Genomic DNA, 26,896 nt, shown 5'->3' with positions numbered 1-26,896 from the left:
CATACAGTTTCACTCTGTACATATTTAAGTTTGAAAGGCTTGATTTGATTTAGGTTGAGTATTTTTGGCAAGAATGCTTCATAGGGGTTATTATGGACTTTGTACATGCTCAGCTTCATGACTCTGAGATTTATCCTTAATGAAAAAATTATCTTTAGCTCGTTTATCTTATGTCACAGGTATTTTTCATTTTCCTTCCAATAATCTTGTTTATTATTCTGATTATTTTTCCAGTTCAGCTCAGAATTCAGCAAGTATTTGTTTTTAGTCTTTGAGTTTATGGATTTCATTTTGTTTATATTGGCTGTCTTTTTGAAATCATTTTCTTGGAGTTTCTCCTTCTAAAACGATTATGTCCCATAACTTTACGCTAGCCAATTCATATTCCAGTGTAAGAAAGGACAATCTAAAAAGTATTTGCCATTTCCTCAAATTTTTAAATATAACTTTTGTGCTTACTTATGTATGTTAAATATTTTCTGTTCAAGTTTCTTCTGCTAATCATTACACTGAAACATAATGTAAGGAAAATATAACATTTTAGAAATATAATATTTTTGAAAATACAGCATACGTTACTTATAATGTATGCTTGCGAGTTTTCATGATCCCTAAATTATAACATATGTCAATGTATGTGACACATAGTTCTCTTTTAAATAAAACTACCAATAAGAGGCAAATACTTATATTAGTAAATGATGCTTTGCGGCAATAGCTTTTCAGAATCATTTCAATTCATTCATTTAACAAGAATTTCTTCAGCAACTCTTCTAAGAGCTTGGTTTACATAAACAAAGATCTCTGCCTGGTGGAGCTTAAATTCATGTAATTCTGATTAACTCGGTGCTCCATTTTCTTTCGTTGTTTTCCCTCTTCACACGCTGAAGAAAATCAGTTTCATATTTAAGCTCATCTGTTCTCCACGTGGCATCAGTCCCAATCTAGTAAGCAGGGACTGGGACCGTCCAGCTTCGCAGGGTTTGCAACGTTGGACCAAAGAGAAGAGTCCTCCGGAGGTCCTAGAAGGGCAAGCCGCGCATTACCATAGAGACCACGGACTGGAAAGGCGCTATCTGCACTTCCGGGCTCAGCCCCTGGACTCTGAGGTAAGGATGGGTTTTTTTTCTGGCCTCTTCTGAGGAGGTCCTTGGGCTTCTTCGGCCCCACCGCGGCGAAGACAGGACCGGCAAGACTCGGGAAGATGCAGAGGTCGCGGGGCAGGTCTGTGAGGCCCTTGCCGGGGTTCTGGCGGGAGCCTCTTTCTGGCCTTCTGGGGCTGGGCCTGCGATCTGAGGTGGGATGGGATGTAGGAGGGCCTGCCTGCTGAAGCCTATTTTATCTTTACTTTTTCTATTCATGTTTCCACCCCCCCACGTCCCCGCCCCGCCCTTGCTCGTCCTTCTTTAGGCTGTTCTTTAATATTAAAATTAAATTTTTTTTATTTGGCAAACCGGTTAATATAGTATTTATTTTGGGTCGGCCTTGGTTCTAAGTGCAGTATATGTATTAACTCCTTTAATTCTCAAACAATCCAATGAGGTAAGTATTATCACTCCCCCAGTTTTTAGATAAGCAACTTGAAGCCCAGCTATACTAAAAACTTACGTACAGTCGCATACCTGCTAAGGTGAGGAAAAAAACCTAAACGATATGGTGCTATTAACCTCAACACTAGTTTCCTCACGAATTCTGAATCTCTGATTAGAGCTTTAACTTCCTCTTTGCCACTTTCTTTCCCGTCAGGCTGCTCGGCTCTTTTGTGAGTTTTGTTGATGTGGTACTGCTCCCATTCATGACTTTCCCTCTCTCTCTTTTTTTCCCCTGCCCTTTTCTTTTAGGCCAGTAACCTAAAATGCAGAGTGGAGCTTCTAAACTTAACTGGTCTCTAAAGCCATACTGCCAGTGGACAAAAAATGCAGAGCGGCTCCTGCCTCTTGGCTCAAAATGTCAGTTACTGGGAGAAGGCAGTTATTTTGATGGGGTTCACAGGGCTTTTGCTCCCTTGAGGAGGCCTATCCTGAGCAGCAGGCCCTGGATGTCCTACCCGGAGAGAGACGGTACTGGGTATGGTTACATGATTCACTTAGTAGAAAGATGGTCACAGGAGTGATGGGAGATTGAGAGCCAGATCTGGATGGAGAAGCATGGGTAAGGGGAGGCCAGGGGAGAGAAACAATGAATGATGTGATTTTCTTAATGGTTAAAGAAAATACTGACAAAATACCTCATTTGAGATTCTCCCTTAACTGCTTTGTAATTGACTGTATTGATGGTCTTCAAAGTTGCATGCTTTTGTAGGAAAGACTGTATGTATTGTTTGTCTTTTCCTAAAATGGAATGAAACTTGGGATTTTCCTTTTCACTGTAATCCAGAGAGATTGCTCTTTTATATCTTTACTGGGATTTTAACACGTAAATAATCCTTTTTAAAAAAAAAATTATTTATTCAATTGGCTGCACCAGGTCTTAGTTGTGGCTTGTCGGATCTTTGCTGCAGCATGGGAACTTTTAGCTGTGGCATGTAAAATCTTGTTCCTTGACCAGAGATTGAACCTAGACCCTTGCATTAGGGGCACAGTGTCTTAGCCACTGGACCACTAGGGAAGTCCCTCCTTTCCTTTTGATGACATTCTTACATTTAGGTTCCATCCAGTACCCAAGAAGGGCAGAGTTTGGCATGTGAGATTTTGGCACTGGCTTTTGATTCACTGTTTACTCAACACTGGCCCGTAGTCATCCAGCCTGAAAATATCATTCCTTTTTCTTGAATCCTGCAAAAGAGAGGTGGGGAGCTAGCAGTCGTCTTTCTACTTATGAGGTGAATTTTGCTGGAAAAGGAGCATATCTTTAAAATGATGGTACCAAGAGCTGATTTTTGGTTGTTACACATATGAAGTGAAGTGAAGTTGCTCAGTCGTGTCCGACTCTTTGTGATCCCGTGGACTGTAGACTACCAGGCTCCTCCGACCATGGGATTCTCCAGGCAAGAATACTGGGGTGGGTTGCCATTTCCTTCTCCAGGGAATCTTCCCAACCCAGGGATCTAACCCAGGGATGGTACCCAGGTTTTCCCCATTGGAGGCAGACGCTTTAACCTCTGAGGCACCAGTGGAACTATATGACTATTACAAAAAAAAAAAAAAAATAGACCCAAGTGAACACTGGGCTGTACTACACCTGATATATCTATGGGAGGAGAGGCCAACCTTCAGTTTAATAACACCAGCTTTCCCTGTCAGTGCCTTGTACACCTGGAGCAGATGCTAAACAATTCATTTATTCATTTAATTCATGCATTCACACATTCATTCACACATTTGTTGTGTGTATTTGAAGTGCCAGGTAATGATTCTGATACCAAGTATGGTACCTCAAGTTACTTCAGTCTGGTTAGTGAAACAGACTAGAAAATCTGTGATAACAGTCCAGTGTGATAAACACTGTGATAGAAGCAGGTATAGGGTGTTGTGGGAATAGGATCAGCGGTAAAATGGGAATAAAATATTTGGCTTAAAAATTTTTGGCTTTATGTTTGAGTATATGTATAGGGTATATCAGAGAAAAGGATTTGAGAAGCATTGTGCTAGACTGAGATTTTTGCGGCAAGAGACTGGAGTTATCCCTAGAACATCATGACATATGATTTGTGTTTAATAAATATTTGTTGTACGAACACTTTTTGAAAAAGCCCATGTATATACTGGTCTCTATTTCAGGTGTTGGTGCTATGTCTGCAGTCTATAGACAGCATCATTGCATAATAGACAGTTGACAATTGAACAGCATAGGTTTGAAATGTGTGGGTCCACTTACATGCATTTCTTTTTAAAAAAACATACTGCACGACTTATGAGAGGATATAGAACTTCGAATATGGAGGGTAGACTGTAAAATTACAAGCAGATTTTTTTTTTAATGACTGAGTAATATTCCATTATATATATGTACCACATCTTTAGCCATTCGTCTGTCAATGGACATTTAAGTTGTTTCCATGTCTTGGTTATTATAAATAGTACTAATATTAACATGGGGTGCATATATCTCTTTGAATTATAGTTTTGTCCAGATAATACACCCAGGAGTGGGATTGCTGGATCACATGGTAATTCTATTTTTCTTTTTTTTTTGTCGTTTTTTCAGGAACCTCCATACTGCTTTCCATCGGAGAAGGCAATGGCACCCCACTCCAGTACTTTTGCCTGGAAAATCCCATGGACGGAGGAGCCTGGTAGGCTGCAGTCCATGGGGTCACTACAGTTGGACACAACTGAGCGACTTCACTTTTACTTTTCACTTTCATGCGTTGGAGGAGGAAATGGCAACCCACTCCAGTGTTCTTGCCTGGAGAATCCCAGGGACGTGGAAGCCTGGTGGGCTGCCGTCTATGGGGTCGCACAGAGTCGGACACGACTGAAGTGACTTAGCAGTAGCCGCAGTATACTGTTTTCCATAGTGGCTGTACTAACTTACATTCCCACCATCAGTAGAGAAAGATTCCCTTTTCTCCACACCCTCTCCAGTATTAGTTATCTGCAGACTTTTTAATGATGGCCATTCTGACTGGTGTGAAGTGGTATCTCATTGTAAATTTTTTTGTTGTTATTTATTTTGACCACATCATGCAATATATGGGATCTTAGTTGCATATGATCAAACTGGTGTCCCCTGTGTTGGGAACATGGAGTCTTAACCACTGGACCACCAGGGAAGTCCCTACATGTGGATTTTTGACTGAGCAGAGGATCAGCACCCCTAACTCTCATGTTGTTCAACTATACTGTACTTATATTGGGGCTTCCCAGGTGTTGAAGAACTCGCCTGCCAATGCAGGAGACTCAGAGTCCATCCCTGGGTTGGAAAGATCCCCGGGAAGAGGGCATGGCAGCCCACTCCAGTATTCTTGCCTGGAGAATCCCATGGACAGAGGAGCCTGGAAGGCTATGGTCTGTTGGGTTGGAAAGAGTTGGAAACGACTGAAGTGACTTAGTATGCATGTGCTTATATTGAGGATATGGTAAGTCCCCTACAAATGAACAAGTCCCATGAACAAGTTCCGTTCTGAGAGTGTGTTTGTAAGTCCAGTTATTCATAAGTCCAACAAGGTTAGCCTGGGTACCCAATTAATTATATACTCAATCAACTGTTTAGTACTGTACAATAATAGGTTTATAATACTTTTCACACAAATAATATATAACAAACAAAAAATAAAACATTTTAAATCTTATAGTACAGTACCTTGTAAAGTACAATAGTACATTACAACAGCTGGCTTACAGTGGCTGGCATCTGTCGAGTCCAGCTCGACAGTACAGGTTCCTGAAAGTGCTGCATGATGAAAGAATGAGAAACACTCAAGAAAGTTACAGCAGGGATCAGGGGACCGACACCATCACGAGGTGAAGGTGCCCAAACTGATCTCAAGTCTGCTTTACTATACTTTTTGAGACTGTTTATATGAGCATAGCAGGCCACATGGCCTTCAGTGATAATCCTATGTAGTTAACATTTAACATTTTTGTATCCTTGTTTTTCTGCCTCAAGGACAAAGATCCAGTTAATCTTTATGTGCTTCCTAGCCGCCAAAGATAGGAACAATCTGTTGATGGCTTTTCATCCCCAGGCATACATCCTGCTTGCAAGATGATTTTTGTTCCTTCTTGGATTCCTTCAGGAGTCACATACTGAGTCATGTCCTCTCAGCAAGATTGTTTAATTCTTTTGCCAGGCCTTTTAGTAGGCCTGTCTCCTACAGGCATTGAGTGAACAGGCAAGAACTACTGACTGGAGATGGGAGAGGATGTGGAAACTGGTAGAGCTGAAGGATTGTCAGCGATAGGAGATAGGGCAGGCTGCAGTTTCACTCACACCTGACATCGATGGCACAGGTTCTGGTTCTGGTTTGTTGCTTTGCTCAATTCTGTCTACTTTCTTGAAAAATGATTCCATGATGTCTGCGTCATAGCTTTTTTTCTTGTCATAGATGACATAGTGGCACTGGATTGCATTCTGAATGACTGCTGCAACCTTTGTAAACCATTCTACATTTGAGTCTTATGCCTCAAAAACTAACAATGCCTCCTCAGGATCCTCTTGCCATTTCCTGTTTTGAATGTCTTCAGTTTTTGAGTTACTTCTTCCTCTTGTCTTTGTCCTTTCTCTGGGCACACTCACATCTTTGAAGATTCACAACTTGAAGATTTGTATGTAGGGGACTTCTGTAACTTTATTTTGAATTTTGATGAAGAAATTATTCCTAGAATAGGTAGAATCTATGCCAGAGATTCTGCGTATTCTTTACATTCTTGTTTGGGAGACAAAACGAATATATGACCTAATTAAGATTTAACAAAATAGTGTATACAGCAACTCACATACTAGTACACATGAACAGTAATTTTTAAGAGAACTCAGAGACAAACTCAGTCGTTGTATGACAAAGGTTGGATTGAGTTAATTGGGAGGTTTCCTATAGGAGGGGTGTTCAGTGACTTATATATAGAGAAGAGGAGTTCAGAGATATAGTTTGAAAGAAAATACTGAAAATAACCTAGCATTCAAAAGAGAATGTGTTCAAAGTGAGATGTGTGACATTAGGCCTGGGCTAAACAGATTCCTTGAGTTGCTCTTGTTCTTGAGCCTCCTTGGTGGGATCACTGCAAATGTAACCTGTCTTTTAGTCTCATTTTGTTCAGTTTGGAGGGTATTCTGAGGTTATGAAAAAATCCCTCTTTATGTGCCTAAGATTTTCCATTTTATTTTATCATGTATTTTATTTCCTTTTGTTTTCTGCTTCAACTCATTTTCGTTTTCCTTTATCTTTCTTGGATAGCTCTCTCCTGGTGTTTCTTAATTTTGTCTGTTGTCATGTCCCTAATATTTAAACAATGTTTAGGCTTAGAAAATGTCTCACCATAGCTCATTTTTCTTCTTCCATATAATCACCATCCATTCCCCGCCACATGAGTGCAATAAACAAGTGGCATTTTCTTTTTTCTCTCTCCTTTCTTCTTTTCCTCTTTTCTCCTTTCCTCCTTTCTTCTTCTTCTTCTCTCTCTCTATTTTAGTGTCCAGTGATAAGATCAAGATTGGAGGTAGGGAATCAACTGAAAAACTATCTTTTGAAAATGAGAAGTGACAAAGGTCATCTTGACAAATACTCATAAAAATCAAAGTGGAAAATCTACAGAAACACTAAAGAATAAGAATAGAAATTCTAGGAAGCTGAAAGACAAAGGTAAGAAAATCCTCATTTCAGAACAAAAAGATAAGGATTTAGAGGAAGACTTGTGCATAAGCTCAGAATATGCCAAGTATGAGAAAATTTCAAATGGGAACAGTTTCTTTGAGTGTAGTACAGGTTGTAAAGGGCTTCCCTGGTGGCTCAGAGGGTAAAGCGTCTGTCTGCAATGCAGGATACTCGGGTTCGATTGCTGAGTCGGGAAGATCCCCTGGAGAAGGAAATGGCAACCCACTCCAGTACCCTTGCCTGGAAGATCCCATGGATGGAGAAGCCTGGTAGGCTACATACAGTCCATTGGGTCGCAAAGAGTCAGACACGACTGAGCGATTTCACTTCACTTCACAGGTTGTAAAAACATTTGTCAGTAGTCAGATCTTATTCTTCATGAGAAAATGCATGCCAAAGAGAAACTGAATGTGTTGAATATGGAAAAAGCTTTGAGGGTGATTCAGCCCTCACTGTACATAAAAGAATCCACACTGGGGAGAAACCTTGCAGATATAAAAGTGTGGGGGAACGCTTTCAGCTGGAACTCTGCCCTAATTCAACACTATAAAAAATCTACAGTGGGGAGAAACTGTATGTGTGACTAGTGTTACAAAGCCTTTAGTGGGAGCTCAGCTCTATTTTAATAAACACAAGGGAATTCACACTGGAGGGGGACCTATGAATGTGAGGACTGTGGGAAATCCTTTAAGAAAATCTCAACCCTGTCTAAACACCACTGAATCCATAATGGGGAGAAACCCTTGGAATGTAATGAATGTTGGAAGACCTTCAGTAACAGGTCAGTCCTTTCTCTGCATAAAAGGATACACAATGGAGGGAAATCCTCTGAGTCAGTGACTGTAGGAAAGCCCTTAAGACCAGGAGCTGCCTTACCATGCATCAGAAAATCCACTGTGGGGAGAAGTCTTATGAGTGCTCTGACTGGCAATCCCAGTTTAGATGCTACCTTACAGTGCATCAGAGGATCCACACTGGAGAGAAGCTCTGTGAATGTGCAGAAGTGGGAAGGTCTTCAGTGGGAGTACAGACTTTACCAAATGCAAAAGAATCCACGTTGGAGAAAGAGAAAAACCCTACCAGTGTGCTGAGTGTGGGAAGGCTTTCAGTTGCAGATGTGACATCAAATATAATTTACTATGGGGAGAAGCCATATGGTTGTAACCTGTGTGGGAAGGCTTTGGGTGGGAAGTCTTACTGAACACAAAAGAACCCACAATGGGGAGAAGCCTTATGAGTGTCAAGTGTGTGGAAAAGCCTTCAGTTATAGCTTAGGCCTAAGGCACCACAGAAGAGTACACATTGAGGAGAAACTCTTTGGATGTAGGGTGTAGGAAGACCTTTCATCCAAGCTCAAAACGTGACGTACACCTATAAGTCCATACAGGAAAGAAACCATATAAATGTGAAAAGTATGAGAAAGCTTTTAGAGTGAATACAGATCCCAGTGAACATAAGAGAAGAACACATATTGAAGAGAAACTTTCTGAGTGTGAAAGTAAAAAATTAAGTCCAGTGTTATTTTCTCAGCCATATCCGTATTTACCTCCCTGTAACATTTGACACCAAGGAACACTTATTTTTGGGGGGAACTTAACCTTATTTAATATTGTATCCTGCCTCTTGGTATTCTCAATTGCTTTTATCCTACCCTACTTTTTCCCATGCCTCTTAATAACTTCTAATACATACTTCATTTATAATGTTTATTATATGTATTATCCCTTTCCTTGAATATAAACTCCATGAGGACAAAAAACTTAGTCTCTTGTTTACTGATAGATTCAAGGTCACTGGAACCTTGTCTGGTAAATGTGGTGGTGGTGGGGCACAGTAAGATTTTTTTTGATTGGAATGTTTGGTTTCCATCATATGCTTTTTCAGGGTTGCCTTTGAATGTTTACAACTGTTCCTTTCCTCTTGCTTTTGCTGACTCCTTTTGGTTCCCCTGTTCTAAGTTGTGGCTGAGTATCATGCTCTATTCTTGAGGCAAGTGGTCTTAATTGTTTGTGTCTTCTCCTGACCCTCACTCCAATCCTGTTAAACTAAATGATGCTCTGCTATCATCTCTATGTCAGCAGTATGTTTACATAAACCACACACATGGTATTTCTGTATTCATGGGGTCATTTCAAGGCAGATGGTGAAATGGAAAAAATAAATACCTATGTTTATACCACTCTCTTGAAAGTCGTCTTCCTTTTTTTTTCTCAAGAAGACATGCAAATCATGCTAATGCTATATTTAAAATATATCCTGAATACATTTCTCACTGTCTCCATTTAGGTCATATCACACTGGTCTCCCTACAGGATAGATGCAGACAGACTACAGAGCAGTTGATCAGATTATCTGAACATGCAAATCAGGTGCTGTCAAAATCTTCCAGTGGCTTCCCATCACTCCCCACTTTTATAAAACATTCTTGTCATATTTACTTTGCCTCTCTCTGAACCATTTGGAAATGAGTTGGAAATATGATACTTATCCCTAAATACTCCAGAATGCTTTCCTGACAATAGTGGCATTCTTTTTCATAGTCACAATACCATTATCATACTCAAGAAAATTACTAATTCAATAATACATCTAACATCCAGCCCACATTCAAATTTCCCCATTATCCTCAGAAGTCTTATAGCTGTTTTTTCCCCATCGATCGGAATTCAGTTAAGGTATACACATTGCAGTAGTTGTGTTTCTTTAGTCTGATTTAGAACTATGTGGAAATGGCAACCCACTCTAGTATTCTTTCCTGGGAAATCACATGGAAAGAGGAGCTTGGTAGGCTACAGTCCATGGGGTCACAGAGTCAGACATGACTTAGTGACTGAACAACATGCTGTCTAATGCAATGCTGTCTAATATAGTAGACTCTAGTCACATGTAACTACTGAGCTGAATGCTATTAATGTGATTGAGATGTGCTGTCAGTTAAAATCCATACCAGTTTTTATTTTGTACAGAAAAAAATAAGATATCTCAGTTTTTATATTGATCACATGTTGAAATATTTTAGATATATGAATTAGTTAAATGATTAAAATTTCAGCTATTCATTTAAACCTTTTTAAAAATGACTGCAAGAAAACTTAAAATACTTATACGACTTGCATTTATTGCTTATGTGGTATTTCTTTTGGATATGTGGAACTAGAACAAATCACTCAACTTTTCTTTCATGGGAGAAGGCAATGGCACCCCACTCCAGTACTCTTGCCTGGAAAATCCCATGGATGGAGAAGCCTGGTTGGCTGCAGTCCATGGGGTTGCTAAGAGTCGGACAGGACTGAACGACTTCACTTTGACTTTTCAGTTTCATGCGTTGGAGAAGGAAATGGCAACCCACTCCAGTGTTCTTGCTTGGAGAATCCCAGGGATGGGGGAGCCTTGTGGGCTGCATCTATGGGGTCACACAGAGTCAGACATGACTGAAGCGACTTAGCAGCAGCAGCAGCAGCAGCAGCAGCAGCAGCAGCAGCAGCATTGATTGTTTAAAGAGTTGAGGCAATCTGATTTATAGAAAATGGGTCCCCACCTCTGAGATCTAATGCTTGATGATCTGAGGTGAAGCTGATGTGATAATAATAGAAATAAAGTTCAGAATAAATGAGCTTGAACCATTGCAATCCTTCTGCACCCTGCCCCCTGCCCCCAAGTCCGTGGAAAAATTGTGTCTTCTATGGAACCTACCCCTGGTGCTAAAAAGGTTGGGAACAGCTGTTATAGAACCATCCTACATTCTGAATGATCACCTTCAGAATATAGTATGTGAGGTATAAGGCCTCTCATTTTAGCTCTGTCCCTGTAGAAAGAATCTCCTACAGTTGCACCACTTGCTTTACACTGACTTTCTTGCTGTTTGGCAAACACGTGAAACATATCTTGCAATTCCTGGGAATTCTCTTTCCTATATTTTTTTGCAAGACTGACTCTTCATTCAGGTCTCTGCTCACATATCACATACTCAGAACTTCCTGACCATCCTTTCTAAATAGCACTTTCCATGAGTGTTTCCCCTTACCCTGCTTTGCCTTTCTTTTTTAAATTTCACCTTTATTGAAGTATAAAATTGTAGGATATTTAAAGTGTACATTGTGATTTGATATGTGTATGCATTATGAAAGGATATCACCCTCTTCCTCACCCATCTAGTTAATTAATACACCATCACCTCACGTATTTATTCTTATTTTAGGGGGAGTGAGAACATTTAAGTTCTCTCTTAATAAGTTTCAACTATAAAATACAATGTTATCGACTACAGTCACCAGGTTTTACATTAGCTCTTCAGACCTTATGTATCTTAAAGTTTGTAACCATTTCCCTCCCCTCCTTTTTGGTCACACCTTGTGGCTTGTGGGATCTTATTTCCCCAACCAGGGATTGAACTCAGGTCTATGACAGTGAAAGCATTGAACCTAACCACTGGACTGGCAAATAATTCCCCTGGTAACCTTTTATAAATCTTTCTCTATTTCTCCATTCCCTAGCCCCTGTCAACCATTTTTATACTCTTTTTTTCTTTTTAATCCACATGTAAGTGATATCATGAAATTTTTCTCTGGCACATTTCACTGAGGGTCCATCCCTATTTTCACAAATGGCAGGATGTCATTCTTTATCATGGCTGAGTAATACTCCATTATGTATTCTACATCATATATACCACATCTTTATCCATTCATACCTGTTGATTGGCACATAAGTTGTTTCCATATTGTGGCTATTGTGAATAACAATGCAATGAAAATGGGAGTGCAGATATAATTTTGAGTTCTGTTTTCATTCCTTTGGATATATACCCAGAAGTGGGATTCCTGAGTCATATGGTACTTCTATTTTTAATTTTTGAGGAACTCATTATACTTTTAAAAATAATGGTTTATACCAGTTTACATTGCTACTAGTAGTGTACAGGGTTCCCTTTTTGCTATATCCTTACTAACATGTTATTTGTGTTGGCTTTTTAATAATAGCCATTCTGACAGGTATGAGGTGATATTTCATTGTGGTTTTAATTTGCATTCTCCTGATGACTAGTGATGTTGGGCATCTTTTCATGTACCTTTGGCCATTTGTATGTATTCTTCGGAAAAATATCTATTCAGGTACTCAGTCCATTTTAAAATTGGATAATTGCTTTTTGCAATTGAGTGTATGAGTTCCTTATAGATTTCATATATTAACCTCTTTGTAGATATATGTTTTACAGAGATTTTCTCCTATTTCATAGGTTGTCTTTGCATTTTTTTTTTAAACTGTGCTTTTGGTGTCATATTCAAAAAAACATTTATTTCCCATAATGTTTTCCTCTAGGAGTTTTATGGTCAGGTCATGAAATTTCAGTCTTTATTTAATCCTTTTATGAGTAAATTATTGTGAGAGATGTAATACTTTGAGTTAAGTATTATGAGAGGTCTAGTTCCATTCTTTTGCATGTGGCTATCTAGTTTTTCTAGCATCATTTATTGAAGAGACTGTCCTTTGGTCATTGCATGGTTTTGGCTCCTTTATTGTAAATTAAGTATCTGTATATGTATGAGCTTATTTCTAGGCTTTCTATTCTTGTTCCATTGACCTATGTGTCTGTTTTTATTCCAATACTATACAGTTTTGATTACTGTGGCTTTGTAGTATAGTCTGATATCAGGAAGTGTTATGCCTTCTAGTTTGTTTTTTCAAAATTGGTTTGGCTATTTAGATTCTTTATGGTTCCACACAAATGTTGGATTGTTTCTTCTATTTCTGTGAAAAATGCCAGTGGAATTTTGATAGTGATTGTATTGAATCTGTAGATTACCTTAGGTGGTAGGTATGGGTATTTTAACAATATTAGTTCTTATGATCTATCCTTGAAAATATTGATGGGTGTTTGAGAATATGTGTTCTGCTATTCTTGGATGGAATGTTTTGTAAATGTTAAATCTGGTTTAGTGCATAGTTTAAGTCCAATTTACACAATTGGTTTGAGGTACTTTTAGATTTTTTTTTTCTTTTTGCTAGTGGATTCAGAAAAGACTAAGTCCATCCCTGTGAATTGCTTCTGATACTCCTTCCATATGAGATTCTTAATGGATTTATATAAAAGAAATAATAGTCGAACAGAACTAATTACAATAGTTAATATTTATTGAGAACTTTAATTACAGACTATACTAATCACTGGGTGAAATATTTTTCTTAATCTTCTGTGTGGCAATGAATAGAACTACTCAAAAGTGATCCTGAGATCTCACTCTAGGTTGCCTAGGAAAGGAGCTAGCTGGAACTGGGGTTTCCCCCTCTTCCTGGAGGGAAGTGGTGCACTTAAACTCAGTTTTCCATTGGACCAGTGCCTTATACTCCCTAACAGGATAGGCTCCAACTTCCCAGGTATCCATGGTCTTCAGGTGCCAGGCAGCTGGCCTTCCTCAAACAGTTGGCGTCTAAACCCAGACTGCCTGGCAACCAAGTAGTCTTGATGTCTCACTAAGAAATGGAATTCAAGTTTACCTTTTGAGAAGGTAGAGCAGTTGTGTCAGGACTAGAGCAGCTTGACCCTGGCACTGATTCTCCTCTCCCTGAGATTATGAGAGGGTGGAAATACTTTGCTTCTTGTTCCTGACTCTTGGTTTCCTGTGTTTCCCCAATAAATCTTGTTCTTTGGTTCTCACTGTGTGATGTTGCTGTATTTATCCTAATGCCTGTTGCACCACATTCTTGCAGCAAATTTATGAATTAGAGATGCTGCGGATATCGAGAAGATGTGGGTAGAGTCTGCCATCTTCTCAGGAAAGAGTGTAATTATAAAAGTGTGTGTGTGTGTGTGTGTGTGTGTGTGTGTGTGTGCATGTGTCTGGGGAACTGGGTGTAGGTTGGAGGATTGGTTGATGAAGGAAAAATTGCCCGACCCTATGAAGATGGGTGTTTGCTATGACCAGTGCATTTTCTTGGCAAAACTGTATTAATCTTTGCCCTGCTTCATTCCATAATCCAAGGCCAAATTTGCCTGTTACTCCAGGTGTTTCTTGACTTCCTACTTTTTCATTCCAGTCCCCTATAATGAAAAGGACACCTTTTTTGGGTGTTAGTTCTTAAAGGTCTTGTAGGTCTTCATACAGCCATTCAGTTTCAGCTTCTTCAGCGTTACTGGCTGGGGCATAGATTTGGATTACTGTGATATTGAATGGTTTGCCTTGGAAACAAACAGAGATCATTCTGTCGTTTTTGAGATTGCATCCAAGTACTGCATTTCGGACTCTTTTGTTGACCATGATGGCTACTCCATTTCTTCTAAGGGATTTCTGCCTGCAGTAGTAGATATAATGGTCATCTGAGTTAAATTCACCCATTCTAGTCCATTTTACTTCTCTGATTCCTAGAATGTTGACGTTCACTCTTGCCATCTCTTGTTTGACCACTTCCAATTTGCCTTGATTCATGGACCTGACATTCCAGGTTCCTATGCAATACTGCTCTTTACAGCATCGGACCTTGCTTCTGTCACCAGTCACATCCACAACTGGGTATTGTTTTTGCTTTGGCTCTATTCCTTCATTCTTTCTGGAGTTATTTCTCCACTGATCTCCAGTAGCATATTGGGTACCTACCAACCTGGGGAGTTCCTCCTTCAGTATCCTATCATTTTGCCTTTTCATACTGTTCATGGGGTTCTCAAGGCAAGAATACTGAAGTGGTTTGCCATTCCCTTCTCCAGTGGACCACATTCTGTCAGACCTCTCCACCATGACCTGCCCATTTTGGGTGGCCTCACAGGCATGGTTTAGTTTCACTGAGTTAGACAAGGCTGTGGTCCTACTGTGATTAGATTGACTAGTTTCTGTGAGTATGGTTTCAGTGTGTCTGCCCTCTGATGCACTGGTCACAGCAAACACCCTCTTCCAACAGCACAAGAGAAGACTGTACACATGGACATCACCAGATGGTCAACACCGAAATCAGATTGATTATATTCTTTGCAGCCAAAGATGGAGAAGCTCTATACAGTCAATAAAAACAAGACCAGGAGCTGACTGTGGCTCATTTCATGAACTCCTTATTGCCAAATTCAGACTTGAAGAAAGTAGGGAAAACCACTAGACCATTCAGGTATGACCTAAATCAAATCCCTTATGATTATACAGTGGAAGTAAGAAATAGATTTAAGGGACTAGATCTGATAGATAGAGTGCCTGATGAACTATGGACTGAGGTTCATGGCATTGTACAGGAGCCAGGGATCAAGACCATTCCCATGGAAAAGAAATGCAAAAAGGCAAAATGGCTGTCTGGGGAGGCCTTACAAATAGCTGTGAAAAGAAGAGAAGCGAAAAGCAAAGGAGAAAAGGAAAGATATAAGCATCTGAATGCAGAGTTCCAAAGAATAGCAAGAAGAGATAAGAAAGCCTTCCTCAGCGATCAATGCAAAGAAATAGAGGAAAACAATAGAATGGGAAAGACTAGAGATCTCTTCAAGGAAATTAGAGATACCAAGGGAACATTTCATGCAAAGATGAGCTCGATAAAGGACAGAAATGGTATGGATCTAACAGAAGCAGAAGATACTAAGAAGAGGTGGCAAGAATACACAAAGGACTGTACAAAAAAGATCTTCATGACCAAGATAATAATGATGGTGTGATCACTGACCTAGAGCCAGACATCCTGGAATGTGAAGTCAAGTGGGCCTTAGAAAGCATCACTACAAACAAAACTAGTGGAGGTGATGGAATTCCAGTTGAACTATTTCAAATCCTGAAAGATGATGCTGTGAAAGTGCTGCACTCAATATGCCAGCGAATTTGGAAAACTCAGCAGTGGCCACAGGACTGGAAAAGGTCCGTTTTCATTCCAATCCCAAAGAAAGGCAAGCCAAAGAATGCTCAAACTACTGCACAATTGGACTCATCTCACACGCTAGTAAAGTAATGCTCAAAATTCTTCAAGCCAGGCTTCAGCAATACGTGAACCATGAACTTCCAGATGTTCAAGCTGGGTTTAGAAAAGGCAGAGGAACCAGAGATCAAATTGCCAACATCCACTGGATCATGGAAAAAGCAAGAGAGTTCCAGAAAAACATCTATTTCTGCTTTATTGACTGTGCCAAAATCTTTGACTGTGTGGATCACAATAAACTGTGGAAAATTCTGAAAGAGATGGGAATACCAGATCACCTGACCTGCCTCTTGAGAAACCTGTATGCAGGTCAGGAAGCAACAGTTAGAACTGGACATGGAACAACAAACTGGTTCCAAATAGGAAAAGGAGTTCGTCAAGGCTGTATCTTGTCACTCTGCTTATTTAACTTCTATGCAGAGTACATCATGAGAAACAGTGGGCTGGAGGAAGCAGAAACTGGAATCAAGATTGCCGGGAGAAATGTCAATAACCTTAGATATGCAGATGATACCACCCTTATGGTGGAAAGTGAAGAAGAACTAAAAAGCCTCTTAATGAAGCTGAAAGAGGAGAGTGAAAAAGTTGGCTTAAAACTCAGCATTCAGAAAATGAAGATCATGGCATCTGGTCCCATCACTTCATGACAAATAGATGGGGAAACAGTGGAGACCGTGTCAGACTTTATTTTTTTGGGCTCCAAAATCACTGCAGATGGTGACTGCAGCCATGAAATTAAAAGATGCTTACTCCTTGGAAGAAAAGTTATGACCAACCTAGATAGCATATTCAGAAGCAGAGACATTACTTTGCCAACAAAGGTTTGTCTAGTCAAGCGTATGGTTTTTCCTGGGGTCATGTATGGATGTGAGAGTTGGACTGTGAAGAAAGCTGAGCGCCGAAGAATTGATGCTTTTGAACTGTGGTGTTGGAGAAGACTCTTGAGAGTCCCTTGGACTGCAAGGAGATCCAACCAGTCCATTCTGAAGATCAGCCCTGGGTGTTCTTTGGAAGGAATGATGCTAAAACTGAAACTCCAGTACTTTGACCACCTCATACGAAGAGTTGACTCATTGGAAAAGACGCTGATGCTGGGAGGGTTTGGGGGCAGGAGGAGAAGGGGATGACAGAAGATGAGAAGGCTGGATGGCATCACTGACTCGATGGACGTGAGTTTGAGTGAACTCCCGGAGTTAGTGATGGACAGGGAGGCTTGGCGTGCTGTAATTCATGGGGTCGCAAAGAGTCGGATACAACTGAGCGACTGAACTGAACTGAACTGATGAAGATGGCGATCCCAAATGTAGAAGAGAGCAAAGTGATCCGGGCCTCAAGAACCTCATGCCCAAACAAATTCGGCCAGAGTTAATGGGCTGCAGGTCCTCTGGTGAAGATGGGTGAGTTTCAAACTGGAAAATCTGGAGACAAAAATCTCCCACTAAGGGAGACTGCAGGCCGGGCTCACTGGTACAGAATTGTGATGAAAAAGCAAAGGGGAGAGTCAGTTTCCTTATAAGAATCGCTGTGACCTCCTTAGCTCTTTTTTATTTTTATTTTATTTTTTACTTTACAATATTGTTTGGCAAAACTTCCTTAGCTCTTAATAGAATGTCAGTGCTTATATCTTGAAGGACCATTTTTCATAGCACCACCTTGTGGCAGTAAGCCGAAATGGCAGTAGTGAACTTAGATACCAGTCCTTTCCTGGTTGGGTATGAGAACTGATATAAACTCATTTTTGGAATTTCAGGTTTGGAGATCGTTCTCGGGGAAAGGCGGTGCAAAATGGAGACAACCTTCTGTTAATATTGCAATTGGGGACTGATGAATAAATTGCAAAATAATGACAATAAAGAGAAGCAATGGGCCATATTCAAGTTCATGAAATATTTCTTACCAGCAGGACAGCAAGGATGGAAACTTTTCTTTTGATATTTTGGTTGGCGCACAAGAACTTAAAACCCTTCATTTTCATGTGGCTACTGTGAATATGCACTTAAAACATTAGATAAACATGTTAAAGTTATGTTATTCTTTGATGTTATTTCCTTTGATGATAACTACTGTATCTTAAAAAAAATTATAAATTCTCTTGAATCCTCAACTCCAAAGAAAAATCTATATTTTTACAGACTAGTGGTAATAATTGGTGTCCTCTTCAAGAAGTATCTGCTGTTCCTTACAAATGTCAAATAGCTAATATTATTCTCTCACAAAGGAATTGTTTTTCCTAACAAAGGTTTGCCTTTGTTTAACAGAACTGAAAGTGCGGGTGAGAAATAGCCTAATGTCAATTTTTCCCAAATATTTGATACTTCAGGCAGATGGTGGATTCGTTTGCACTTGAAATGACATAGCAGTGGCACTATAGATGTGAAGACTCTTTCATTTACAGAGATGTTTTTCAATCTCTGAAATGATCAACTTGTAAATAAGTTTATTCTCCAGCATAGAGATCCCCAGATTTTGAATGTATTTACCAGTAAAATAAAGTAAAAATGGGATTAAACGTATGATTACTAAATTTTTGTTTTGTCAAGTAAGAACATCAAAACCTTTCCTCCAAATGGCTGTCTACTACCACTATAATTCAAGAAAAGAAAGAAACATTATAAAGTGAAAGTGGAATCAGATACTGTTAAATAAGGAATAACCTTTTATATTGACTTCATTATAAATGGTCAACTTGTAGTTGTTGTTTATTTGCTATGTTGTGTCTGACTCTTTGTAACCCCATGGACTGTAGCCCACCAGATTTCTGAGGCAAGACTGTTGGAGTGGGTTGCCGTTTCATTCTGCATGGGATCTTCCCAACCCAGGAATCCAACCTGTGTCTCCTGCATTGGCAGGCGGATTCTTTACCACTGAGCCACCAGGAAAGCCCCAGTGTAGTAGCCCTCTACTCTGTTAAAACTTGAGGCAGAAGGTGGAATAGATATTGATGAGCTGCTAGTCTCCACCACAGAATCTTTGGCAGAATCAGGTGAATGAAAGACTGTTATTTCTAATAAAAGTGATATGTCTGGGAAGAAAAAAAGTCAGTACAATCTTATTTTAGAATAGATGCTTATGATAAATAATTTCTCAATATTTTGTATGTTGTTATTACCACATTTTATGATTATTTATCTGTAGTCCCTGATTAATCTTGAAGCTTTTGAATGCATGAATTACATTTTATTTATGTATATTTATTTATCTGTCTCCTTATCATTTATCCCTGCTGCTGCTACTGCTGCTAAGTCGCTTCAGTCGTGTCTGACTCTGTGCAACCCCATAGACGGCAGCCCACCAGGCTCCCCCATCCCTGGGATTCTCCAGGCAAGAACACTGAAGTGGGTTACCATTTCCTTCTCCAATGCATGAAAGTGAAAAGTGAAAGTGAAGTCGCTCAGTCATGTCCGACTCTTCGCGACCCCATGGACTGCAGCCTACTAGGCTCCTCCGTCCTTGGGATTTTCCACGCAAAAATACTGGAGTGGGGTGCTATCATTTATCCCTACTTCTATTTATTTACAGAGTCAGTACCTAGTGCAATTCTTGGTTGTGGTAAACACCCAAGAAATACTCTTTGAATAAATGATTTGATTCGTCTTCTGTTGGGCAAGGTCAATATTATATCTTTAGCTCTCTACACTATGATTTTTCCATCTAATTCATGACTTTGCCAGCCATTTTTTAATCCACAATATTCTCTTTATTACACTCTTTACATCTTTGTTTCTCGAAGTGTGTATCAGAGGATTAAAACTGGGTATAACAATGGTATAAAAGAGACTAAGGAGTTTCCCATTTTGTGAGGTGCTAGTTTGCGGCTTCGTGTACATATAAATGATTGTTCCATAAAACAGAGATACTACTGTGAGGTTGGAACCACATGTATTAAGAATCTTTCAGCACCTTGCTGCTGACTTGATTGTCATGACAGCTTGAGTGATAACTCCATATGAGATGAGAATTAGTGACAGAGGTACCAGAAGAAATACCACTCCAAAAGCAAAGACAACAACTTCAATTACTTTTGAATAGACACAAGCCATCTTGATCAATGCTGGCATCTCACAGGAAAAGTTATCCACCTCCTGGTGCCCACATATTGGCAACTTCAAAGTCAAAGAGCAAACAGTTAAGGCACTACCAAGACCACCTAACCAGGCAATCAACACCATCTTCTGGCAAAGCTCAGGGTGCATTATTACTGTGTAGTGAAGAGGTTGACAGACAGCAGCATAGCGGTCTTAAGCCATTACAGCCAAGAGAAGACATTCTGTGGCTCCCATGTCAAGGGCAAAGAAGAACTGGAGCACACACCCTCCATATGTAATAGACTTTTTTGGACCCCATAGATTTACCAGCATCTGGGGGATAATGCTAGTTGTGTAACAGAGGTCCACAAAAGACAAATTGGATAAGAAGAAATACATGGGCATATGGAGCTGGGTGTCTAGGTAAGATACAAGAATGATCGTTGTGTTTCCTACCAGTGTTATAATATAGAAGATGAAGACAACCACAGAGATGATGTGTTCCAATTGGGGCCGATCAGAAAAGCCCAGAAGGATGAAGTCTGTTGTGGAACTTCCATTGCTGGTTCCCATTGCTCCTTTTGAAAAACTAGGAAGCTATACCATGGGAAGAAAAAATAGTGTCAGCCTTAGGTAGAACTAAAAACCTCTGAAGTTTGTCATGAATATCCAAAGGTCACTTATTTGCATGCTTTCTCCCATTTTGGAACACCTCTTAACATATCTGCTGTGTTCATTTTCCAAAATCTCTACCTATTTCATTATATCCATAGTGGTTTTATTTATTTATTTTTTATTTGCCATGCCATGTGGCTTCCAGTATCTTAGTTCCTTGACCAGGGATTGAGCCTGGGACCCCGAGAGTTAAAACGTGGATCCTAACCACTGGATTGCTAGGGTATTCCCCAGAATGCTTTGACCACTGAGTCACACAAATATTTTTCTTACAAAGCTGTTGAATTTAAGGTGAAAGTTAAGTGACATTTTCCTGGGGTAAGCTCTACTTTTGCTAAGAGAATCACTTTCTATATTCACTTTCAAACGTCTACATCTCAATCGTTATAATTGTAATCATAATTATCATCACAACCAGCACCCTCCTCCTCTTTTCCCCCTCTTTAACATTACACTGTTGTTCTTGTATTAATTTTGATGTTCTTTACTATCCTGCCCTTTTTTTGTGCATGTGTTTTTGATGGCAGATAAAAGTCCTTAGTACTATTAAACTTTATTCACATGTACAGAGGCTGTATAATTCTTTGAACACCTGTATGAATGTTATTACAGCATTTAAGTAGCCTTATTGATTTGTTGCAGAGTTAAAAGTTGAATTAATTCCAAAAGATTTTGGTCCCCACATACACATGGCAGCAATCTGTGTTAGCTCCTATTTACCTGGCCATTCAGCAAAATTAACAAGGCAGTTAATTGAATCAAAAAGCAGATTACTAAACAATCAATGAGTTGTTTTTCCCCATGGTATTTATTAACTGCATGAGTTTATCCTCTGGCTGCTTTGGAACTCTGTAGGTAAAACTATCACTTAATTTCAACTCTAAAAGAATATAGATAAGGGGTAAAATTATATCAGTCTTACTATGACTAGATACAGTATCATATCTTTAGTTTTTATTTATGAATTTTTTAATGTATATAATCTTTGATCATGAACTTCAGACCTAAATGTATACTTTACATTTATAGTGTCTTTGGGGCCAAGGAATAATTACCTATTAGTTACAGATATAGTGAGATAAGGTAAAGATAAATTACCTACAGTATATCATTGTTATAAGCATTTTAGTTAGAAATTACACATTATAATCATGAAGAGAGAACTGTTATTACTAAGTAGTTGAAATAGAGATGTAGTTTTTCTCAATATAAAATGGAAATTTAATTATGAGTGTCCAGTTTTTATGGAGTAGATGTCAGACTAAGTTAAGCATAGTGCTTAAGAGCACAGTTTCTTGATTCGGAGGGGTTGGGATCAAATTCCAGCTTCATGACTTGGAAGCAATGTGTCCTTGGGCAATTTATTTAACCTGTCTGTATACTAGGTTCTCTATATGTTATGTGAAGGGATATTGTGAAGGCTAATATTTGTGAAGACACTTGGAAGTGAATCCTTCTGTGGAAAGATTTCCAATGAAACGCAGAAATCCTTTGTTCATGATTAATTCTAAAAATGAAAAACTATATTCACCTACCCCGAAATCATTGTTTATCTCTCCCTCATTTCCTTTGTCTTTCATGCTGATGATTCACCATGTGGCCTATAACTAAACTGGAAAACTTAAATACTTTTTTTGGCATGATTTTTTAAGTGCCCAAGCATATTTATATACACAAAATTACTTTCAAATACAGTGTACAGATTGAACCAATAAGCTTCAGAAGGAGGAGAGGACTTGGTTTCCAAAATGACTTGATTATAGAATGCACTTGACTTTTTTTCACCACTTCAGGTTGGGATAGTTTTGGGAATTAAAAGGCCACAGAATTTTAGAGTTGAAATGAACCTCGGGCACCATGAATCCAGTCTTCTATCCTGTACAGGAAATCCTTCCACAGGAAGATTCACTTCCACTCCTATTTTCATAAATTCAGTAACAGGAAAGTCATTTGCACATGAAGCAGCCTCTTTTCTTTAATCAGTGTCTCTTACTTACTTATGTTGAGCTCAAAGGTGCCTTTTGTAACATCCAGGCACTGGCTCTTTTTCTTTTTTCTGGAAATAAATACAGAATAATTTGACATGGCTTTATAAAGGTAGTTTTATTATAAAATAAAATATATATATATAGAAAGAAAAATAAAAGCTTGGTCAGCTAAGGTGAATATTTTTGTAACTGACACGGAGGTCAAGAAACAGAATGCTGCCAGCCACCCTGGGAGCTTCTCTTTGTGCTTCATTCCAGTCATAACCCTTCTCTGTCCTTGAAAATATCCACTATCTTTTTTTTTTTTTTTTTTAGTATCCACTATCTTGAAGTTTATAGTAACCACCTCCTTGTATTTTACTAGTTTAAATACTCAAATGTGCATCTGTAGACACTATTGTTTAATTTTGTTCATTAAGAATTTTTATATGTCTTTTAAGTCTCTTTTAATATTAGAATCTATTGTTAAATATACACTTACATTTATGTTCCCAGACCAAGTGCATAAGTCACTGAACGATCTTTAATTACTATGCTCTTCTGGTTGCAATCCATTGGATGCACCATGGTTTATGAAATGCCTCAGAATAGTGAGTTTAGAAGTAAACACAGTGCACCAGGTGTGCTACACTGTTGAAGAGAATAGTGACAGTCTATGATTTACACAATGTTTGTAAAATATTTTAGCTGGTTTTAGCAGGTGGAAAACATTACAGTCTTAATTTAAACTTTGGATTATATAAGGCCCCTTGTTCTAAGTGCTGTCAAAAATTATACTTTATGTAATTTAATCTTGTGAACCCAAATATAAGACTTCATCTTATGCTTTTTAATATTTTGGTTTAAGCCTTGAAGTCTCAAAATTTAGATATCATTTTAAATTTAAAAGTCAATATGATATAAAAAAACATGAGTTGAAGAAATAGATGTTAAAAAGAAGCATGCTATATTTTAATTAAAACTCACTTTCATTTTTCATAGTATGAAGTTTAGTTTCTAATAATGTAGCATAACTTTACATTTTACTTTCTTCAGTGAAATCTAAGACAAATGAACCAGACATATTTAAACATAACTTGAGTGTACACAATGATATGGAGATAAAACTAGATATATAAAATTTCATCATTGAGATATTAAATGGATCTTTTATAACTATAAAGTAAGATGTACATTGCTTTAACCATACAAAGCCAAAGCAGAAAAATACAATGTAAAAGTAGTTAAGACTCCGGACTCTAGATTCAGACCATCTGTCATGGTATTAGAACACCCTTCAGCTACTTTCTCACTGTGTGAGCTGAAGCAGCTAATTATTGTCTTTAAGCCTGAGTTTCCTCATCTGTAGAATAGTTATTCTAGAGCACCTGCTATTGGAGAAGGCAATGGCAACCCACTCCAAAGTTCTTGCCTGGAGAATCCCAGGGACGGGGAATCCTGGAGGGCTGATGTCTATGGGGTCGCACAGAGTCAGACACGACTCAAGAGACTTAGCAGCAGCAGCAGCAGAGCACCTGCTTCATAGAATGGTTTGTGAGGATAATTAAATGATATATTACATATAATCTGTTTAGTAAGATGCTCAGCATAGAGAGCATTTACTAAGTTAAAATATTCACTAACTGCTCTTGTTGAAATTTAATATAATCTTCATTCCTGAGAGGGAATTAGTGTATTAGGGTTTATTTTTATCTCACATATCTGTCACATATTTGCTTTCATGTTAGACTGAGATCTAACATCTGTGCTACCTGGGATCTGTTTTCTACTCCATGTCTTCTGTTGGAGATAGCAGCGAATACTTACCAGAAGAAAAAAATATTAGAAGGTAATTATACTTTCATGAGGGTAGAATTCACAGTTGTCATGCTCTTAAGTAGTCCAGATGTACTCCTGTGTGCACTTTGATGATCCTTCATTTAATTGATAATTTAGAAAAAATTGTTTGGCAAGTCACTGAGTCTATGAAATATGGGAATAGCCACCAGTTTCTTATACTGTTAATAACATAACAATCACATTCATGTTTAAATACAAAAGCTGAACTGAGATTAAATAGATGTCTCCATCTAATGTGGATGTTGGAGAAAAACTAGATGCAGGACTGGTTGAAGAGTTGAAGAATTAGATTTTGTTAAATGTATTTTCGATAGTATATTTGTAGTCTTTTAGTGTATACTTTTGTTAAATGCATTTGTAGATAGATTTTTGCCTAATTAAACAAAGAGAGTGCTATGTTGGTCTGCGTATATTACAAGAATCGTAATGATGTAGCAGGGAAATATTTGTGTGCAATTTTAAAGGCTACTATGTGGATGTGATTTAGACCTTGGGGACTAGTGCCCCACAGAGGTGATTAACAAATCTTTGACTATGGTCAGAATCTTATCTAAACAATTTTATGAAAAGTTCCCTTAAGACTTTGCAGTCTATCCATTTTCTGTTTAGATTTCTTCCATGGAAATTAATTTCAGAGGTAAATTTATATATTACACTGAGGTTACTATTGAATATTATAAATGTAATGTAAACCATATTTTTAAAAATAACACATTTAATTGAAATTTGGTTTATTCAACAGGTAAGATATCAAATTGGAGAAATACAGGCAATTATCTAGATATTGTGTCCATAGGAAATAAGATATTTGATTAAAAATCATGGAATAATTAAAATTCTAGGTTCATGAGCCATATAATCATTGTTTCATTTTCAATGAATTAAAGATAATACTGTGAACACGTGTCAGCCTGCCCTTCTGTTCAAGAGCTGAAAATTTACTAATAGCTTAGAGCTGGCTATATGGCTTTACACTGTCCAGTCTGTCTTCCTGCCTGACCCCCAGGGGAATCATGGTCTTGATTTCTGTGTTCATCAAATACTTACATTAGGATATAATTTATACATTAACACACTCCCATACATATGTGTGGAATGTCTAATTTTTTTGCATGTGCAACTTTGCAGAATTTGTCTATCAGTTCTTGGAGTTTTTTTTAGTAGGTCTTTAGGATTTTCTATATCAAAGATCATGTCATCTGCAGAGACAGTTTTACTTCTCACTTTCTGATTTGGATGCTTTTTATTTCTTTTCCTTTTCTAGGACTTCCCAGCTATATTGAATAGAAGTGGCAAGAGTGGTCATCATTGTCTTGCTCTTGATATTAGAGGAAAAGCTTACAGCCTTGTACTATTGAGTATGGTGTTTGCTGTGGGCTTGTCATATATGATTTAATCTCTTTTCTACTAATTGGTCTGTTTAGAGTTTTTACCAGTCAGATCAGTTCAGTTCAGTTCCTCAGTCGTATCTGACTCTTTGTGACCCCATGGCCTGCAGCACGCCAGGCTTCCCTGTCTACCAGCCACTCTCAGAGCCTGCTCAAACTCATGTCCATTGAGTCAGTGATACCATTTCTTTCTAATTCAATCTTAGTAGGTTTTAGTTTTTAGGAATTAACCATTTCTTCTAAGTATTCCAATTTATTGGTGTAGTCTTTTTTGATCCTTTGTATTTTGTGTGATAGCAGTTGTAATGTCTTTTTCATACTTTTATTTATTTTTGTCCTCTGTCACTTTTTGCTGATGGAGTCTGCAATGCATTTAGTATGAACTGCATCTTTTTCTTGCCCTCCAGGAGTCCGGCTACTGCTGCTATGTCACCTCAGTTGTGTCTGAATCTGTACGGCCCCATAGACCATAGCCTAACAGGCTCCCCTGTCCCTGGGATTCTCCAGGCAAGTATACTGGAGTGGGTTGCCATTTCCTTCTCCAATGCACATGAAAGTGAAAAGTGAAAGTGAAGGCGCTCAGTCCTGTCCGACTCTGTGAGACCCCATAGACTGCAGCCCACCAGGCTCCCCTGTCCATGGGATTTTCCAGGCAAGAGTACTGGAGTGGGGTGCATTGCCAAGAGTCCTAGCTGCTGCTTTTCAGGCTCTTCCTTCCTCACGGTCACCACTCCCCGGGTCTTGCAGCACATCTCAGTGTACTGAATACGGTGAGAAAGAAGTCGGTTTGTTTGTCAGTGTCTTTGTTGCACAGCTAGGGAAGCCGGTTGCTCACTCAGGTACTCTCAC

The 26,896-nt window shown here is 38.7% G+C and overlaps 1 long non-coding RNA gene and 1 pseudogene across 1 annotated transcript; one reads left to right on the top strand and one right to left on the bottom strand.

Moving 5' to 3' along the window:
* Positions 1-617: 617 nt before the first annotated feature.
* On the top strand, positions 618-9,434 carry LOC139179007 (uncharacterized). Its single transcript, XR_011563438.1, has 2 exons — positions 618-2,067; positions 4,147-9,434. It is a non-coding gene; the product is annotated as an uncharacterized lncRNA (long non-coding RNA).
* Positions 9,435-19,788: 10,354 nt separating this feature from the next.
* On the bottom strand, positions 19,789-20,939 carry LOC109576821 (putative olfactory receptor 2W6; annotated as a pseudogene).
* Between the last annotated feature and the right edge of the window lie 5,957 nt (positions 20,940-26,896).

Source organism: Bos indicus, chromosome 23, assembly GCF_029378745.1.
Source record: "Bos indicus isolate NIAB-ARS_2022 breed Sahiwal x Tharparkar chromosome 23, NIAB-ARS_B.indTharparkar_mat_pri_1.0, whole genome shotgun sequence".
Lineage (NCBI taxonomy): Eukaryota > Metazoa > Chordata > Mammalia > Artiodactyla > Bovidae > Bos > Bos indicus.
This window is presented reverse-complemented; position numbering and strand designations above follow the sequence as displayed.